The sequence below is a fragment of the Thermobia domestica genome, chromosome 14 (genome assembly GCF_964235325.1).
Source record: "Thermobia domestica chromosome 14, izTheDome1.hap1.1, whole genome shotgun sequence".
Classification (NCBI taxonomy): domain Eukaryota; kingdom Metazoa; phylum Arthropoda; class Insecta; order Zygentoma; family Lepismatidae; genus Thermobia; species Thermobia domestica.
This window is the reverse complement of record NC_137467.1, coordinates 86,078,316-86,093,519: the sequence shown is the minus strand read 5'-3', so window position 1 is coordinate 86,093,519 and position 15,204 is coordinate 86,078,316. Positions and strand designations below refer to the sequence as shown.

The following is a 15,204-nucleotide window of genomic DNA, read 5'->3' as shown; positions in this document are numbered from 1 at the left end:
ACCAACTTGCATGAACGAGCACATACACGATAAATATGCATAAAGAACAGCAAAACCATCATTCAAGTTTACAGAAAATTTTGAAAATTTTCAACATGCATGAACGAGGCCATATACGATCAACTTGCCTGTGGTTTTATCATTTTCTTGCAAGCTGGACGGTTTCTTCATGCATGTGTGTACGTGTATGGGTTGTTTGTTTCAGCTCTTTGAATGTCTGTTTCTGCTTCAAAATGGTGTCCTTTAAGAACTGCTTTCACCTTTGGGAACAGAAAAAATCACACATGGCGATGTCCTGTGAATAAGGAAGGTGTGGTAGCACTGTAATGGATTCTAATGCCAAATACTGCCAAACAGACAATGCAGTATGGGCTGGTGCATTATCGTAATGGAGGATCCAGGTGTCAGCAATCTCTGAACGAGCACGACGGACCCATTTTCGAAGTCTTTCGAGAATTTCTATGTAGAAATGTTGATTTACTTTCTGCCCTGGAGGTACCCACTTTTTATGAACAATTCTCCTGGAGTCAAAAAAGCACACAAGCATGCATTTCACCTTGGACTTCGACATGCGGGATTTCTTTGGTCGTGACGAATCCCTCGAACACCATCTCGCACTTTGACGTTTCGTTTCGGGGCCATGTTAAAAACATCAACTTTCATCACCAGTGATAATTCTGTTCAGTGAATCAGGGTTAGGTTCCATTTGACCCAACAAATCAGCCGCCACAGTCCTCCGGTCATCTTTTTGTTGCTGTGTGACATTTTTCGGAACCAGTTTGGCACACACTTTTTGCATTCCCAAATTTTCAGTTAATATGAGACGCACTGTTTCTCGATTCATGTTCAGTTCATTCGCAATCATTTTTACGGTTAATCGTCTATCCGTTCGCAAAAGTTCCCTCACCCTGTCAGTGGTTCTCTTCTGTTCGTGTTTTTGTGGGTCGCCCACTGCGGGGTTCATTTTCGATTTTTGTTCTGCCTTCCGCAAACATTTTGTGCCAACGATACACCTGTGCCGTTGATAACACTTCATTTCCAAAGGCCTACTGAAGCTTCCGGATCGTTACCGCGGCAGTCTCACCAAGTTTCACACAATAGGAAATTGTTTAGCGCTGTTCAATAAGTTATTACGTGCTTCCATTGTTGTGATGGGGTCCAACACACTACCGCATTCTTCAACCTCAACTCCACAACGAATAATATTTTGTGAGCTTCATGTGCTATGTTAGTGGAGCAGGCTTAAGGTCACACGCTGGCGGCGGTTTCACTCTGCAGCGTTGCCAGCATCAGCTGAAAAAGAAACATTCTCATTACTGTATTGTCGGACCTCGTACTCGGTTGTCCATGGCACCTAATTTTTTTTTGTGCACGAACATATCTTTGTTATGTTTATCAAATGGACTAGGTTTGATTCGGATTTCCGGATGACACATTCATGTGCATTCCTTGTGAGCAAATCCGGTTTTTTCATTCCCCCAAGTGAACCCACCTTTCGATTCCGAAAAAGTCAAGTTCCTTTCACAAATTCGATCATCACATTCCACTGATTCGATTTTTTCAGAACAAATCGTTCGAAAACTACCAATCACCATTCCTAATTTTCAAGAAGCATTTATTACCGTTGAGCTGATTTCAACGAACCGAGTTGAACAAAATTAGTTTAATAATAAATAAGTATTATTTAATTTTTTATTATTACTTTTGTTTTTCAGCTAAATTAGGATAGGATTTTAACATTCCATTATTCTAAAAGTTTACATGAATAATAACAATATCTTTTGCAGTAAGATTTGGCAAGTATATCAATCAAAAATATTATGCTGAAGACAAATTACATATCTACTTATTGACAGATTTTTCAAGTTACAGTTTTCCAAAAATGTGTACTGACAAGCCTATATTAATATCTAAATAATTTTTTTAAAAATCTTGGACCACAAACAGTCTACAGAAATTGCAAATCATGTGCCTGCAAGGTTATTTTTCGGATTCTGACCGAAATGGGTGTAGTTTTCCAATCTGTTTCACGTCGTTCAAATCCGAAAGAACTCACCAATTCAGGAACAGGTACGAACAAATGTTCCAATATACTTTGGTAACCTGCTCCGAAGGTCGGAGATTGGGAATTGGAGTAAGCCCAGAATTTACACTGGAAAAAACTTCCCTTTCGTGTCGATCCTAAATACTGAACGTGAAAATTTGACCAGATCTTATTCTGACGAATGCTTAAGTTTTCACGTACCAAAAACAGGCCCCATTCTGAAACCCGGCACATAGAAAAGTACTCGGAGTTGGTTCCTCGAGTATGTTCCAGTTGCTCCTGCCACTCGATTACATCTTCGACTGGTTCTCGTGTGCAGAAAACAGCACCATGACAATTCACAAGGTGATCTTGGACAGTATCTTTATCGACAATTTCTGTGCACGTGTTAGCCGGACATACAAAATGAACTATTCTTGATTCTCTGTGCTGTCTCTTTCTGGGATCCCCTTCCTTCTCGTAGTCTTGAATAGCCAGTTCATGCAACTGTGCGAAATGGTTTGCCATAATCGGAGGTATAATCAGTTTGTTGTTAAGTTTCGGACACTATCATATCTCTGCAAGCAGAAAATAAATTAAATGTCAATAAATCTCTTTAAGAGCCTGACATACTAAAAATAATACAAAATTTAGTATTTTTTGCTTGTTTTTCATAAGTGTAAGGAGATAATGGAAAGGAACTTATCACAATCATAGATAATGTTATTCTACAGCAGAAAATATGAACATGAAGAATTTTCAGTGTTGCCAAAATAACATTTCCCCCAAAATCTAAGTAAAGGCAGCGACTAGAGGAACGAACTCAACAGCATTTGATGACGTATCATGTTGTTTTGGTATCTCGTGAACTACTTTTAAAATAACATTATTATTTAATTTTAATAACTGTATATTAAAACTATGTTGTTTATTACAAACTAAATACAACTATTACTTAACAGTAGTTCACCGGATAGCAAAACAACATGATACGTAATCAAATGCAGTTGAATTCGTTCCTCTAGTTGCTGCCTTAACTTAGATTTTGAGGGAAATGTTATTTTGGCAACACTGTAATTTCTATGGATGGCAACACTGAAAATGCTTCAGGTTCATATTTGCTGTTGTTGAATAACATTATCTGTGATTGTGGTAAGTTGCATCTCATTATCTCCTTTCACTTATCAAGAAAATTCAAAAGAAAAATTGTGCATTAAAATTGTATTATTTTTAGTATTTCCATTTTGTGAATTTTATTGCATAATTAAAGAAAGAGCATCAAAAATGTAAAAATGAGCCAGCTAATATCTACAAAATGCAACTAAACAAGCTTTTCTTATAAAACAGAATTTGTCTGCGCAGTTTATGACATCATCATAACTGTTGATCACTATACATTATATGAAAGCCCTTGAAATTAATTATTAGTTCATGTAATTAATACTGTTCACATACTACCGAGGGTTAAAAGTGGGTCTGAAAAGGTAGGGGGACGGTAGGTAGCTGCATGACGTCACGCCGTCCCCCTACCTATCTTTGCCCATTGTATTTTTAGGAACTGGGGAAACGCCGTGCATATTTTTGGAGGTGGGGGAACGACATCCCTCCACGTTCCCCCGCACTTTTACCCCTGATATTATCATACTACCGGGCTCACTTTCCAGATCCTTTATATTCTTTATTGTCTTTAAGTAGTTCACTAAAATGCATAAAAGTGGGGATAAGCATAGTAAAAACATTCAACATATGGCAAAAATATTTTTAAATATTAAAGCTTCTCTGGTTATATTTAGAAAATACCATTTAATGAAATAGACTATTCTAAAGCCATCCTGGTAGTATTCGGATCCAAATTTAATCGTTATGTACCATCTCATATACAGATAGTTATCAACATAATAGAAACATATTAGGTGTGTGTGTTGGCAACGGTCAGGCGGTAACCGTTGAGACTGGCTGTTGACGGTAGCGAGTTAGGGAAAAAACCCTACTACGTGAGGAGCACTAGGACGGCAATGTGCACTGAATTGAGCAGACGCTGATAGTATTAAATGGGTGACCTCTCTGATGTCCAAAGAGGGCAAATTGTCGGTGCTCTGTTATGTGGTGCAAGCATGATGAGAATGGTATGAATGTTCGATGTTTCGCCGAAAGACAGTGTCCAAAGTGATGATGGCCTACATAACTCATGGCAAAATCACATCTTCAAAAAGGAACAGTGATTGGAAGAAAATCTTCAGTGACAGATCCCACCGAATATTAAAGCGGATTGTCACTCGGAACTGTCGTGCGACTACGATGCAAGTGACGAAGGAACTCAAGCAGCACATCTCACAACCTTTGTTGATAGTCACAGTTAACTTCAAGTTACATGACAATGACACACGGGATCGGGTTGCACCGGTGAAACCACTGATAAGGGACCAATGGTTAAACACGATATCAATGGTGTAGTTTACATACAACATAAACAACGTGTGATATGATCAGGTGACGCATCGTTCATTTGATTTCAAACCACTGGACATGTTTATGTGTGCAGAATGCCAAAAGAAGTGTATGATCTGCAGTATCTCCTCCCAATTGTGAAATAAGACTGTCGATCTGTGGTGCTATGGTCCGAAAAATCCTGGTTTTCAGTGAGTCATGTGCTTACGTTTTCCGGTTGCACCACTGCTTGTGTATGTAGACGTTTTAAGGGATCATGAACATCCTATGGTTCAGCTGTTTCATTTCAAAGATACCATATTCTAGTATAATAATGCGTCCATTCACAGAGCGCAGGCTACTACAGCGTGGTTTAAAGAACATCGAGATCACCTTCCTTGGCCAGTCCAATCTCCCGATCTGAACACAATTGAACCTCTGTAGTCTGTTTTAGAGACACAAAGCCAGAGCAAATTTCCGCCTCCATCCTCTCTCGTGGAACTGAGTGGTGGAGTGCACGTGGAATGGGTAATAGATGTTCTGGTATGTTGTATAAGAGATGTTCTTTCCCACATTTGAACATTAATAACTTCTAAACTGTACAAGATAGAAAAAAAATTACATTACTAAATTCCTGAGCTCAAGCTAGTGTTATTTCATGTGTTATACACCCCCTTCCCATTTAAAAAATGACTTGAATCCAAAATGGCGGATTTCAAGATGGCGGCCATGAATGACATACACTTCAAAAGTTGCGGCCCCTCATCAAACCTTGTTCCCATAATCACTTTTTACTTTTCCCAACGATTTTCAAACTTATGCAGGTGTCCAAGGACTTTTGACTCACCCTGTACTGTATACCGCAGGTACTGGCAGGTGGCAGGCTAGGGTGACCAGAACAGGTAACAGGATTGTGCCTTTTATGCAGAAAGTTGTCCAGTGTCTCGAGAAAAATTCTAACGGGACACATATTTTAGTCTCTCGCTTTGGCTCGTAGTTATTTAGTGATTTTGTTACATGCTCTTAAGCCGCATAGTTGAGTCCTCGTTTTCAAATATTCGACTTTTTTAAAAATACTTTTATACTTTTCAGCTCTATTGTAAATTTCATGTAATGAAAAAATGAAATGAAATCTTTGTTTTACGTCCCACAAATATGCCGGGTAGGCTAAAGAAGACAGTAATGATGAGAAACGAATGAAAATGGAAGGAAATAGGAGAACGCCTAGAAAACCCATGCACAAGGGCGGATCCAAGGGGGGCTATAGGGACTATAGCCCCCTTGACCCTCAGGTATACACTGGATAAAATTGATTTCAATCCTGTTTTTCACTGGATAAAGCGGCAAACTATGGTTTAGCCCCTCCCTTGATCATATCCTGGATCCGCCACTGCCCATGTACATGTGTTTGGCCATCGCAAACCCACTTGGCACCAGCTAGGATCGAATCAAAGACCACTCGTACCAAAAGTGAACGTTCCGCCATTAAGCACTGCGCCCCCTCCATGTTTTGATATTCGATAATCTTCCATACTTAATTTTTAGAGGTTGTTTCTTCACTGGCATAAATAACTATGTAACAATGACTATAGGCCTACATGGGGTAGTTACGTCACAGAATTTTTTGAGAGGGCGGCTCAAATTCAATATGAAGACACAGTAAATTATATTAAAATTTGTAAAATCATCCCTAAAATTAAACTCGCGAATTGAGTGGACTGGATTCTAAGGACCTCCTGCGTACATTCCTGCCTGGAAGATTGTCAAATTATACCAGTTTGATTGATTGATTAACTGGTTAAAGTATAATGGGATTCCAGCTTGCTGAGAAACCCGTATCTTTATGTCCTAAATCTGATCACTTTATGCTTGACCAATCTACTATAAACATAATTTCTATTCTATTAATTACAGTAGAACCCCTTTAATCTGTCACCTTTGTGACTGGGGATATGGTCGGAACACAAAAAAGATCGGATTATCAGAAAATACAGGAAAATATGAATTTACAGTAAAATAATATCTGAACTCAAAAATGACTTATTGTACTGTACAGTAAAAACCAACGAACAGTAAGCATTAAAAACTGTGTAGTACAGTGCAGAAAACACGCAAAACGGAAGAAACGAGACAATAGATGACGCAGCACTAAAGCGGACAAGCGATAACAGCAAGTAAACAACAATGCCACGACGGCAGTAAACGACTTGAGAGTCACCGACGAGTCCGGACAAGTTCGACTCGAGTACGGTCGGATCAACCGGAGTGGCGGACCAGCCGAGGGCGGACGAGAGGGGTTCTACTGTATTTCACAAATTACCACTTGATATCGACAATATTAGAAAGTTACTCACATAAATTTCAATATAGGTATCGGACTAACTTATTTGATTACTTTAAACTTGTTTTAATATGTGAAAATTAGAGGTGAAATGTGTAAAATTAAGTTTCGAGTACGGTAAAATTCGGTAATTTCGGTTGAAATTGAGTTTTACTTTAAACGCAAATATTATCAATTCAATAAAGTGGGATTGATTTTTAAAATCTTCAACCAACAGAAGTTAACTTAAACTAGCCTTCACACTTCAAAGCAAAGTTCAAAATAAAGAATTTGCCAAAATTTTTATTTGTAATTTCGTGCAAATGCGAACATTCGTTTCGTCTCCAAATCTTACCAACACAAAAAATATGTTATTGTATAATGAAATGAAATGAAATCTTTGAGTTTTACGTCCCACGGTTATGCCAGTTAGGCTAAAGGAGACGGTGATGATGAGAAATGAATGAAATGGTGGAATGAAGAAAGTGGGAGGAAACGGGAGAACCCCGAGGAAACTCATGTATACGGTGTTTGTCCACCACAAAGTTTACTTGATGTGAGCTGGGATCAAACCCGGGACCCCAAGCACCAGAGATGAACGCTTTACCACAGAGCCACCGCGGTCCTATGTTATTGAATAATAATAATAATAATAATAATAATAATAATAATAATAATAATAATAATAATAATAATAATAATAATAATAAAGTTAATTTTTCAAAGTTTCAAAGTTTTCAGCTTGATTACTGTGCCCAGTGGCGTATTTGCGATTTTGTTTCGCGAGGGACTTTGCTAACTTTCGGGGGGAGGGCTTTGCCTGGAAATGTGAAAATTCTGCAAGATATTTCATTTACTTTACTATACTAAGATTTCGAGGAGAGTGTTAAGCCCGGAAGCCGCCCTCCTAAATACGCCACTGACTGTGTCTGTTATTTGAGAAATAATATTAAACTAAACTTTTAGTTTCTTTCTTTTTTCACAAGGAGAACGTTCGGAAGTTGCAGGACGAACTTTTCAAAACATGACACGAAAAAAGAAAAAAAGTATCAGTGATATGAGCTGCTATATATGTAGATATATTTAGTTATCAAATGTAAAATACGGCACACTTTGTAATTACAATTGTATTCTTAGGCTGCAGGGAAGCAAACTGGTTCACACTGGTTTTTCATGAATCTAGTAAATTAGACCACGAGAAACATGAATCTGAAGGAATTTTGACGATTCGAATTTCGGAACTCGAGATATTCGAATTTGAAGTCACCAGGGAAGCAAACTGGTTCACACTGTTTTCTCATGAATCTAGTAAATTAGACCACGAGAAACATGAATTTGAAGGAATTGTGACGATTCGAATTTCGGAACTCGAGATTTTCGAATTTGAAGTCACCAGGGAAGCAAACTGGTTCACATTGTTTTCTCATGAATCTAGTAAATTAGACCACGAGAAACATGAATTTGAAGGAATTGTGACGATTCGAATTTCGGAACTCGAGATATTCGAATTTGAAGTCACCAGGGAAGCAAACTGGTTCACACTAGTTTTTCATGAATCTAGTAAATTGGACCACGAGAAACATGAATCTGAAGGAATTTTGACGATTCGAATTTCAGAACTCGAGATATTCGAATTTGAAGTCACCAGGGAAGCAAACTGGTTCACACTGGTTTTTCATGAATCTAGTAAATTAGACCACGAGAAACGTGAATTTGAAGGAATTTTGACGTTTCGAATTTCGGAACTCGAGATATTCGATTTTGAAGTCACCAGGGAAGTAAACTTGTTCACACTGTTTTTTCATGAATCTAGTAAATTAGACCACGAGAAACGTGAATTTGAAGGAATTTTGACGATTCGAATTTCGGAACTCGAGATATTCGAATTTGAAGTCACGAGGGAAGTAAACTGGTTCACACTGTTTTTTCATGATTCGAGTAAATTAGACCACGAGATACATGAATTTGAAGGAATTTTGACGTTTCGAATTTCGCAACTGGAAATATTCGAATTTGAATTCACAAGCGAAGTAAGCTGATTCACACCGGTTATTGACAATTATCGTAAATTAAACTGTGAGAAACATTGATTCGAAATAAATTTGACGATCACACCATTGAAACTGAAGATACTTGATTTTGAAATATGGATGCCGTTGCGACGGTTTCCTGCATAATTTTGATATGAACCTTTCTGTGGACTCCGATACATGAAAATTTGTTTCCCTTTTCCTTTCGTATGTAGTAATTAGGACTTTCCGAATCGTAATAGTTTGTTTGATTTATTGATAAATAGTAGTGTATATAACAAATAACTCTTGTTTATCGAATATTCTATATTTTGAGACTGGTACTTACTATACATTAAACCTAGCCTATATAGTGTAATTTGTTATTCTGTATATTATATCTATGTTGTACCTGCATGCCATTCATCTAATTAAAATGCATAAATTTAGAATACAGAGAGGATGTATGAGCATTTAAACAAGTGCCATTCGTAATTTTCAAATCTATATGTAGGAACATGTGAAGCAACCTATCAAGAACCGCAAAATTATCATTAGTTTACAAAGTGACTGAATGTCTTGCATTAAAAACTGTTGACTCAACGAAAGTTAATACCCATACCCTAAACAAACAACATGCCCGAAAGTAGAATAAATACACGATTGAGTCACAAATTGCTAATCCTAGAATGCCTGTAGTTGTTCAAAAAATCTAAATCAAAAGCAATAATACAGTACTCTGGTAGTGATATACAACAACAACAACCATAGCAATAATGATAATAATAACTTTGAGCCTCCCGAGGAGTTATGGTACTTTCAGATATGTTGTTTGTTCACAGTATAATTTCAGTCGACGACTACTCAAAATGTGTCAATTTAAAAAGACATAAAGAGGCACTTTGTTCACAACTAGCAGCCTCTAGTTATAGCTCCGAAAATTGAAAAAAAAATCCCCAAATGTTAAAAAAAAAAATAATAATAATTCACTTGCGACCCTCGGTCCATGTAGGCAAAAATGTTCCAAATTAGTTGTAGAATACACCCTCTAATTAATACATCGAATTTCCAGTTACTCTGCATACGAACAGTGAAACCTTTTATGAATCAGAAACAGGAAAAGAACTTCTTTCAAATATTATGCTGAAAATCATCTCCATTATGTCATATTAAATTTCAAATTTGCAAGTATTCAACTTCAAAAGTCTTATCGACAGAGAGTATTGGAATCAATATTCATCGTAGTGTAATTTACGATAATCAAGAAGAAAAAACAAATAAAAAAACAGTGTGAACCAGTTTGCTTCCCTGGTGACTTCAAATTCGAATATCTCGAGTTCCGAAATTCGAATCGTCAAAATTCCTTCAAATTCATGTTTCTCGTGGTCTAATTTACTAGATTCATGAAAAAACAGTGTGAACCAGTTTGCTTCCCTGGTGACTTTAAATTCGAATATCTCGAGTTCCGAAATTCGAATCGTCAAAATTCCTTCAGATTCATGTTTCTCGTGGTCTAATTTACTAGATTCATGAAAAAACAGTGTGAACCAGTTTGCTTCCCTGGTGACTTCAAATTCGAAAATCTCGAGTTCCGAAATTCGAATCGTCAAAATTCCTTCAGATTAATGTTTCTCGTGGTCTAATTTACTAGATTCATGAAAAACCAGTGTGAACCAGTTTGCTTCCCTGGTGACTTCAAATTCGAATATCTCGAGTTCCGAAATTCGAATCGTCAAAATTCCTTCAGATTCATGTTTCTCGTGGTCCAATTTACTAGATTCATGAAAAACCAGTGTGAACCAGTTTGCTTCCCTGCAGCCTATTCTTATACAGTGGGAACTCGAAGCTGAAGGGACTAGATAAAAAATCGAATTATCGAGGTTCCGCGTTTCTCATTAAAAGTGATTATATGACCTCTATAACTCGAAGTTTTATCCGTTCAACTTCTATATTTCAAAATTGTGAAAGTTCCTTAACTTAAATATGATTACCGCACATTAGACAAGCTTGGGCTGAATTGAGGAAGAAAGAAGAAGAGTTACTGATCTAGAAACAGATGTAGGGGGACTTTCATATCTAGAAATGAGTAAAAGAATTACAGCACACATTAGCAACAATGAACAGAACTAACAACAATGACAATTACGTAAAAGAATATAGCTATAATTTTGAGTTATCGAGGTCATATCAAGAGAAATTTGACTTATAGACTTCAACTTGTAGAAGTACTGAGGTTTTTAAATATGGTTATGAAACCCTAAAATTCGATTTATCGAGTCATGTGGTTCGGATTCCACGTTAATCAGTAGGTCCACGTCTCATATAGCCTCGCTGCTGAAAGGGACGCTAAACTAAAATCAACTCAACTCAACTCGATTTATCGAGGTTGTAATATTTAAATATTCGATTTACAGAGGTTATTTTAACATTGAGTGTTATGGAGAGTTGAAAAGAATCAGGCCCGTAACTTGTGGGGAGCAGGAGGGGCAATTACCCCCCAGGGAAACTCCTCGCTGTTCGAGGGGGGCCCACTTTAAGACAAAATTTTCTTACTTTATATACGATACGAACATGAAATTATAAATGGAGCATCAAACATTACATAACACATGGGCTGAAAAGTCCCGGGCCTAACACATAGATGGCGCTAGTTGTATTGCAGTCACCTTGTTTTCAGTGAATACTAACCTTCACAAGACAGCTGTGAGAATTTCATGATATTCTATTCATTCGTCTGTGAGTTATTGTGCTAAGAGTGACCCTACTTGTGTTAGTTTCAAAACAATGGATCAAAAACAATTTCGTGTTTTAATTTTACACTGCTTCTTGATGGGAAAAAATACCGTTCAAGCGAAGCAATGGCTTGAAAAGTGTTATGGGGACTCCGCTCCATCAGAAACAACAATAAAACGTTGGTTTGCTTACTTCAAACGTGGTCGTAGAGACACCGATGATGCAGAACGCAGTGGACGTCCAAATGAGGCAGTAACATCAGAAAACATAAAAAAAATCCACAAACTTGTTTTGAATGATCGAAAAGTGAAGGTGCGTGAGTTAGCTGACATCGTAAAGATATCAAAAGAACGTGTTGGCTTTATATTGCATGAGCATTTGACTATGAGAAAGCTCTGTTCAAAGTGGGTGCCGCGTTTGCTCACTGTTGACCAAAAACAAGAACGTGTTGATGCTTCTGAGCAGTGTTTGGCCATGTTTAAACGTAACAAACCGGACTTTTTGCGTCGATATGTGACCATGGATGAAACATGGATCCATCACTTCACTCCGGAATCAAAACGATCGGCATCTGAGTGGACAGCAACTGGTGAACCTCGTCCAAAGCGCCCGAAAGCACAACAATCGGCTGGCAAGGTTATGGCCTCGGTATTTTGGGATGTGCGTGGTGTAATATTCATCGACTATCTTGAGAAAGGACATACCATTAACAGTGACTATTATATAGCGTTATTGGAGCGTTTGAAGGCCGAAATTGCAAAGAAACGACCGCATATGGCAAAGAAAAAACTTTTGTATCATCAAGACAACGCACCGTGTCACAAGTCAATCAAAACAATGGCAAAACTACATGAATTGAACTTCGAATTGCTCCCACATCCACCGTATTCGCCAGATTTGGCTCCCAGCGACTACTGGCTGTTCGCAGACCTGAAAAAAAATGCTCGCCGGTAAGAAATTTCGCACGAATGAAGAGGTTATCGCTGCAACTGAGGCCTATTTTGAGGCAAAAGATAAATCGTTCTACAAAAGTGGTATTGAAATGTTAGAGCGGCGCTGGACTGATTGCGTTGCTCTTCATGGAGATTACGTTGATGAATAAAGCTAATTTTGAACCAAAAAAACGGTGTTTTCTTTGTTAGGCCCGGGACTTTTCAGCCCATGTGTTAAACAAAACAGCACACAAAAGGTAAATAAAACAAAAATCAGTTATGGACTCATTTCAGTAAAAAATGTTTACTATTAGAGGCCATATTTATTCATATGGCTTTGAGATTTTTCAATATTGTATCCTTAATTAATTTGTCATGTATGGAGAGGGGTCAGGGCCGTAACAGCCCCGCAGACCTTGGCGTGCAGGAGGGCCCACAGGCTCCGGGGGTCCATAAAGAGTAAAAGAAAGATGGAAAGAAGGGGCCCTAGAATTAGAAAAACAACTTTTTGTAGGGAGCCGAAATACGTGTATTAATGCTTGCTCTCCCCCACAGAAAAAATCGAAGTTACGGCACTGAAGAGAACGTCAAAAAAATTCGAGTTATCAAGGAATTCGACTTATCGAGGTCCGACCGTATTTCGTTTACCTCCCTCCCGTATTTAGATAGCTGTTCCAATAGTTAGTGACAGACTCCCGACTTTTTTTTTTTAAATTCTTGTGACTAATAATACTGACTGGAAACCTGAATGCGCAATCGGCTGCAGAACTTAAATTTGATATAATTTCATTTTATATTTATTTCGGAATGGAAGGACCGATTTAATTTTAATAAAGATTTGTAAAATTTAAGAAAACAGCTGTTTCTTTAGTATAAACAACTAGCAGCGTTCACCCCGCTTCGCTGCGGTCACCCCGGAACGCAATAAACTTTGTTACTTAGATAATTTTTACTTTTTCGCTTTCAAGTGATATGATAAAAACCATAGAAGATTGCAGTAAATCTTAACATTATATCGCCTGTCATTTATGTTAACCCGCCCCGCTTCGCTGCGGTCATTCCGGTGCTGGCATATTGTAAAAGTGTCTGTAAAAATAAGCAAATCAATTAAAAAATTTTAAACAGAAGATTCAAGCTATTTTCCGCTGTATATCGCCTGTCATTTATGTTAACCCGCCGAGTGACACGGTCATGCGGGTTGCATATAAATACGTTTATTTTTACCTATGATGAACTAATAACAAAGGATTTGTACGTTATGGACACTTGAATGGTCAATTATCTCAAGACACTGGTAATTAAAAATTAAAGTGATATGATAAAAACCATCTAGGGTCCAAATCCTAATAACCCCCCAAAAATGAAAGAAATTGGTTCAGCCGTATTAGCGTGATGAGCGGACAAAATTTTGTACGTTCTCTTTTATATATATAGATAATAAGTAATACTAATAAATTATTCTTTACACAGTCTTTCAATAAAATAATGTCAATTAAGAAACTTTCGATATATCTAAACTGAACAAAGAATTACGAAGGAGATTCTGATCAGTGTCTCCAACAGGTTACATAAGGATCACTAGCAGTACTCGAAGTGGAGAATCTGAGGAAATGGTATGTTTCAGCATAATTTAGAGTAAACATACCCCCTAGCTATCACGGAAAATTTCGCATGTAATGATGAACGCGAAAATATCAATCAGATCATTGATCATAATTCTCCTTAATTTGGGGTATACCATACCCCGATATCCCCCATTTCGAGCACTGACCATAAACTGACTCCAGAGAACAGAGCATCCAGTCTGAAACAATAAACCTCCCTGGGATGCTTCTGTAGAGACCACAAGAGAGAAATTCCATGCTGGTATTCGGTTTCGATTTTGCTGTTGCAATTATCTTGTTAAACATACGTAATGTCAATTTTCAAAGTAAGTTCTACTATGTTTTTTTCATGATTATATAAATATGCTGCCCTGCAAGGACGCCCGCAGGATTTTTTCGAGGGGGGAAGACCGACACAGCACAAACATGAAAAAACACATACTTTAATGCACTTAAATCGTCATTAAATATTAAATTATGAATTTCCTTTATTTAAATAAAAATGAGAATAGTGTAAAATTTAACTTTTGTTCACGTAAGCAATAAATGTGAAGGTAAGAATTCTATTTGTTGCTAATTAAAGTATACCTGCCGTCTATTTAGTATATATTTAGACAGTACTATCAAATTCTTAATGAAATATTATACATATATAGCTTATCCTCTTTTCACTAACCTGAATGCTTGTCTTACTTCGTTAAATTCCTTTCCTTACCGTCTTGATGTATAAACAATTATTTACTACTTAGCAACAACTCCGATGCCTAACATTGTTGCCTGACAATTGACGTACGTAAATTATTAATTAGGGTTTGATGTCATCAAAGCAGTGGTCGAATTGGGCCGGTATAACAATCGGCATTAAATAAAGATGACTCAAATCATACCAGCTGAAAAATTAAAATAAACTCTATTTTGAAGTAATGTCCAAGTGTACACTCGAACATTTATCACACTTCTCTCTAATTTAAAAAAAATATTTTTCTTGTTTCCACTGGTGTGTTTAGTTATTAAACTAATTAATAGGGATCTCAAGTTGCTTTTGCCGTAACATCTTGTGAGGAGATGGCCGTTGCCACATCAGTTTCGAAAAGAAAAGCTGTTATGACGAACACATTTTATACGAGATTGTCTACGAAGATAAACGATAATTTTA

At 37.3% G+C, this 15,204-nt stretch overlaps 1 long non-coding RNA gene across 1 annotated transcript; it reads right to left on the bottom strand.

Annotated features, from left to right (window-relative positions):
• Window positions 1–1,674: 1,674 nt before the first annotated feature.
• Window positions 1,675–14,929, bottom strand: LOC145670648 (uncharacterized). Its single transcript, XR_014128370.1, has 2 exons — window positions 14,725–14,929; window positions 1,675–2,601 (listed from the first exon to the last, which is right to left on the bottom strand). It is a non-coding gene; the product is annotated as an uncharacterized LOC145670648 (long non-coding RNA).
• Between the last annotated feature and the right edge of the window lie 275 nt (window positions 14,930–15,204).